This window comes from Silene latifolia, chromosome 11 (assembly GCF_048544455.1).
Source record: "Silene latifolia isolate original U9 population chromosome 11, ASM4854445v1, whole genome shotgun sequence".
In the NCBI taxonomy this organism is placed as follows: domain Eukaryota; kingdom Viridiplantae; phylum Streptophyta; class Magnoliopsida; order Caryophyllales; family Caryophyllaceae; genus Silene; species Silene latifolia.
In genome coordinates, this window is record NC_133536.1 from 187,263,452 (window position 1) to 187,269,451 (window position 6,000).

Genomic DNA, 6,000 nt, shown 5'->3' on the forward strand with positions numbered 1-6,000 from the left:
TGATCAAATACAGAAGATAAATGCAAGATTGATACACATACCTCGATTATTCCTAGCAAATGCAAGATTTTATATCAAATTTTGACGGAAATGGTTGAAATTTGAGAGAGTAATTGAGATTTTATGTTTCGAAATAATGAAATAAAACCCCTGTTTCATCAGGTTTTTACGCAGGAAAGACACACCCAAGAATAGACGTAGCAGGTGATGTGCCTCTTCCAAGGGACGCAGCTCTTACTGCGCCTCTTCCTCAGCCTCCTTTCATACGAATTTTCAAAAATTCGTTATGAGTTCGTTTTTTTTGTGGGCCCATCTTTGGTGCGCCTCTTCCTTGATGCTACATCACATATTTGGTCCGTTTGACGTATGTTCTTCACCCGGGTCCACATCTTCCAAGCCAACAGCAAATTATCGCCTTATTTCTTATCCAAGACTTAGCTTGTCACAACGAGCATCCCTCTTTGACAGGTGTTTCGACACGCCTTTATTATGTTCCCCAGCGAGAGTACACGGATAGACTTTCCGTCTCGAGATATGGAGATTAGTTTTCGATTAAGTTCCCCCAACGAGAGTACACGGATAGACTTTCCCTCTCGAGACATGGAGATCAGTTCCCGATTATGTTTCCCCAACGAGAGTTCACGACCGACAGTCACTTTCTTCTCAAGACATGGAGATCAACATCGACCCCAAATTCTTCCGAAGTTTGTTTGAAGCTGAACACAAGCAAATTTCACCCAGCAGTTCCAGACTGTGTCCTACTGTCTTCTCCCAATATCGCGTTTCTTTTCCCTGGAGTTTCAAGGAATTTCGGGTATGGTCTCTTCTTATGGCTGGTGAGCCTCCTTACGTAGTCTAATGGACTTTAAACGACCCTCCCCGATAGTCGACAGAATCTAAAATGTGGGGGCTCTGTAGATACCTCATTTCTGCACCTCCCGCAAACCACCCGGTGATGATTGGGCCGCATGTTTGGTATGCAGAACGATTTGTGACAGTTCGTAAGTTTATCGTCAAGTGATCGCTCAAACATTTATGTCTACCTCTTAAATGTCATCCACATACCGATACGGTCGTTTTGGCAGTAATTAGAGTACATTTGGAGTCCGGGCCTAAAACCGTCTTCATTTTCTGATAACCATTAAAATGCCGAGTCAGAATGTTCTGGATATTTCTATTCCATATTTTATAAATCTTTTAGTCTTCGGTAAACAATTTCTCTTAGTATTCACACAAAATATTAAGGAAAACCAAATTATTCCGTCATTCCATAAACTAAACACGGAAATCTTTCTTCCGCAGGAGGAAACCACTTGGGAATAGACGCAGCAGGTGCTGCGCCTCTTCCAAGAGACGCAGTACCTGCTGCGCCTCTTCCCAAGTCCTTTTCTGCGTATTTTTCGTATCTTTTCGAGATTCACTTCCAAATTTTCTCCGAAAAACCCTACTTCCTCCACGTGATTAGTATAAATAGAGACCTTTAGTCTTACATATTTCTCACGCGAGTGTCCGCTCTTCTCTTCTCCCTTTGCATTCTAGACCACGTTCTTACTTTTTGGCGCCTACCTGCTTGAACTTTCGACCACGTAAGCTCGGATCTTTCTGAGTACCAGCCTCGTTTTGCATGACCGACCAATTTGACAAACTCCACCATAATCAACTTTAATCAATCTTAATCGTTTTCCTCTTACGAGGGCACTTTCGTTACATTCGAGTCGAGCATCACTAATCGTAAACTTAGTTCATCTCGTTTTGTCAAACATGTAAGTTTGAGGGTGTAAATCCCTCTTTTATTTATTGTTCTTCAACTTTTGTAATCATATTGTAAGATTTATGTCGAAAATACAATTAAAACCGATTTCTAAAACCCTTTGTTTAAAACCTTTTTTTACGGATTATCAGAGGACAACAGTCGAGAAAGGACGCAGCAACTGCTACGCCTCTTCGAAGGGACGCAGTACCTGCTACGCCTCTTCGAAGGGACGCAGTTCCTGCTGCGCCTCTTCGTGAGGCTGCCGCAGTTCCTGCTTCCTTTCTTCTTCCTTCGTCTTTTGTCCGTCCTTTTGTTTTTCACTTTGTTTTCGAATGTTCATTGTTTCGTTAACACGACAATTTAAGCATGATAATGTTAATCTGTAATTCATAATTCTTCATAATTAATCTGTCATTAATTCTCGACTTAAATCCCAAGTAAGTAATATTTGCGGGTTTTCGTCATTAAAGTCAATCCGGGTTGTAGAAGTTCGATTCATTCATGTTGGGTTTATGGGATTCGATCTTGATATATTCTTACCTGTTCATTATCATATCCATCATTAGTCCATCATTAATACATCGTATTTAACCTAATCAATTTGTTTAGTTCATTAATTTGTTAATTATCCTTTTAAATCTTGTAATAATTCGTCCTAATTAGTTTCATCCATGTTTATCGCTTTCATGACCATTAATCGCCTGTAAACAATCTGCTAATCACTTCCATCCGAGTCAAATTTTATTAATCGATCATTAAAATCACCAACGAATATTAACGACTTGCAATTCCGGCTTCCCAGCCAGAACTGAGCCAAGGAACAGACGCAGTAACTGTTGCGCCCTCTGGAAGAGGGCGCAGCTCTGATGCGCCTGTTTCTGGTTGATTTTTGTCTCTGAACTCCCGTTTTGCCTTGACCTAGTTTTAATTACGTAATTAACTAACTATTATTCGTATTATCGCTTAATTTCTGTTCGTTAATTTGTTTATTCTTTCTTTTCCAAATTATCCTTTTTAGATGTATTTTCGACATAAATCATTAATCCAATGTAATTATTGTAATTTTCTTTGTTGTATTCATTTTTCTTGTCTTGTATCACTTGTATGCCTTCACATGTAATCGATCTTAAATCTCAACTTTGACCCAATTGTATGTTAAATTACGTGTTCACCGACTTAGTCTAATTCTTCACATGCTAGGATTAATTTAATGGATGTTGCATTGCATGCATATAATCGACAATATATCAAGTATAGACGATTTTCCCTAATCATTAGTAGAGGCCGCTATCGAGGTGGGCGGGATTAGGTGTTCGATCAAAAGAGCTTGCTAATACGTACCCTCACCCCTTACTCCAGATCTCTGTGAACATCCGTGTTCATTGGCATCCACGAGAGTCATTCTAGACATAGAATGCTAAGGGTAACGAGTTCTTGGTGTTCATGTCACTACTTTGTGTCTTGACATGGCACGAGGTATTCGAACGGTTTCCAATTTTCCACAATAAATTGGTGGCGACTCTACAAATGCAAACGCTTGTTTCCCAAGAGCCCCCGTGGCCCATTGTCCACATAGATACATCATCCATGAATCAACTTCTCAGTTCCTTTTGCACGAGAACTAAGAAGCACATTAAAATGTTGATGAATATTTAGGCTGAGTAAAGGCCTGAGACGTGAATTGTAATAACCACAACTAACACACAAAGGAAAAAAAATTGAAGTGAGTTTTCTGTAGATGCCCCAAAAAGGAAATGAGAAAGTTATTCATGGAAAGAGGAAGTATAATTTTTACCTGAAGCTTACAGTTTTATGTTTCAGGCATGTGGATATTATGAATGTACGTTACAAAGTAACCACTGAGTTTCCTTCATAAAGTTGATGTCTAGGATATTTAGCCTGCCCTAAAGAAACCTCTAAAGTCTAAACTAGTAACTGCCTTATGAAGTTTTGATCAAGCACCATTTCCGAACTTCGTTCTGGGCTGTGGATTTCTTTTATTGTCATTTTCTTATAGTCTCATACACTTTTAGATATCTGAACTAATTTATGGTTCTAATGTGGCATCAAAGTTGTGCTGGGGAATTTCTAGCACAACTATTGTATTTCTTGCCATTGCCAGTTTGTGAGTCTGTTATATACGGCTTTTACCAGTTTATGGATAGCTGCTTGCTCTAATATTTCGACTAATGCTGCATGTAGGTGCCACCTACAAGCGTCCCAGTGATTGTGCATGAATACAGAAAAGAGCACCTTTTTTGATACAGTACAGGTTTATGTTCTATGATCTATATAAAAGCTGATTAATGTAAAGCAAGTTCTGATCTTAGTAGCATTCTTTTAGCACAAGAATGATACTAAGTAAATTTGTTATTTAAAATTAAATTTAAGTGCTTGTAAGGCCTTTTAGATTTAGAATAAACAGAGTATTTGCTAATTCGTTCTTAGTCAAGTATTTTATCAAATTGTTGATTTGTATTGCACAGCTTCTGTTGAATTTAACTTTTATCATTGCTCGCTATTGATACCCAATTTCTTCATCAATGTATTTCGTCGCATCAATCTTCCGTTCTCATCTTTCACTCTTCGTTTTCGGTGGTTGCGATTTGCTTTGGACTAAATAAGGCTCATCTCTCCACTATACTCCAAACAAATCTTGTTGAACTTGATCAAATTATTGTATAAAGATAATGTAGATGTACCGGTTCGTCACTTATGTATTTTTTTACGGATTTTTGGGAATTAGTTCTCACTTGGATGACATGTTTTGCTACATTGACAATGAATATGGGTAGGAGGTTAAAAAATTCGGAGCAGCTGGTTATATAAACCGGGCTGCAAAAATGGCTGTCAAATTGAATAAGAGAGTCTTTTACGGAATTCTTTGTCACTTGTAAGTCTCGTGCTTGCTCTTTATCTTCTTTATTTTATATTTCTTGGCTGAATAATAATTTTCATTTGTCACATTTCACTATGACAAGGTTCCCATTAATTTGATTTTTTACTTTTTTCAACCACAATTGACCGTTCGTATGCTTTTACTTCAGGATGGTATTTTTTACCCGCGAAGTTTTTTCTTTGAGAATACCTTATTTGATAATGTAATTTGTTAGTCTTAATTTTTTGTTATGATGTCTTAGTATGTGATTAAAGGCAGGTGCTTAAACATATAGTTATATTGATATCTAATCGACCTTTCTTCTGGAGATTGCAGGTGATCTATATATTCTTCTACTACTCCGATCGAGCACTATTGACTACTTGAGTATGTCCGGTTGAGACGTTGAGTTGTGTTAGGTTTGTGGCATCGAGTTTGGATTGATATATAATTTTATGTAAGTTTCTAAATGTTTAGAGAACATTAAGTATAGATTAGCTTAGTAACAAAAACGTTTGTGGATTATTTATACATTGGATTGTATTCGGAACCTCGTGGTTTGGTTGAATGAAATGTAATGTTTTACATGTGATGTATTAGTGGTTGGTTGGATTCTTTGTTGCAGGGGTTTTTAAGTTTTGGTATTCGGATTGTCGATTTTATGGAGAAGTGGTGCCAAAAATTTTGGTAGCAAATTTTTCGATATAAAAAAATGCATTATTAAATTGGTCGGTTCTTGAATGAAATGAAACAAATGAGGAAAATGAATTTTCGCTAAAACAAAATATCAAATGCATCAGTTCTTATAACAAATGACGCAAAAAAGAAAAAGGAAATGCATCGGTTCTATAAAGAACTGAAGCAAATAATAACTATTTGCATCAGTTGTACATATTTATTGCGTCAGTTCTATGGATAGAACTGACGCAAATGGTGCTTTTTTGCGTCGGTTTTTAAGACACAACTGACGCAAATGTTGAACTTTTTTGCGTCGGTTTCACAACTGACGCATATCAAATACGACCCCTTGATATACGTCATTCGAAAACTGACGCAAAAAGGCCCTTTACAACTGAGGCAATAGGGGTTACCTCTCGCCCGAGCTTAACTCGTATGCCCCTCATAACACATTCTCCCATTCGCATACCCATCATCTCCTGCAAAATATAACCATACCGCTAATACTCAACTACTAGCACCCACCTCATATAACCACATCTTATACTTCCTCACAACCATACATATCAATCTGGTCTCTACAAAATCGACCTCTTTAAAATGGCTATCTTTTCTGCTTATCATCGCCCTTAACCGCTAGTGACAACACCTCAACACTACCACCGTTCGTATATCAAACCTCTTACACTCA

The 6,000-nt window shown here is 37.7% G+C and overlaps 1 long non-coding RNA gene across 1 annotated transcript in view; it reads left to right on the top strand.

Annotated features, from left to right (window-relative positions):
- LOC141615239 (uncharacterized) overlaps positions 1–5,227 on the top strand; it is a 37,398-nt gene extending 32,171 nt beyond the window's left edge. The window contains exons 2-3 of the long non-coding RNA XR_012529738.1: positions 3,956–4,025; positions 4,968–5,227. This is a non-coding gene — a long non-coding RNA (uncharacterized LOC141615239). The remainder of the gene's footprint in view (positions 1–3,955; positions 4,026–4,967) is intronic.
- Positions 5,228–6,000: the final 773 nt, after the last annotated feature.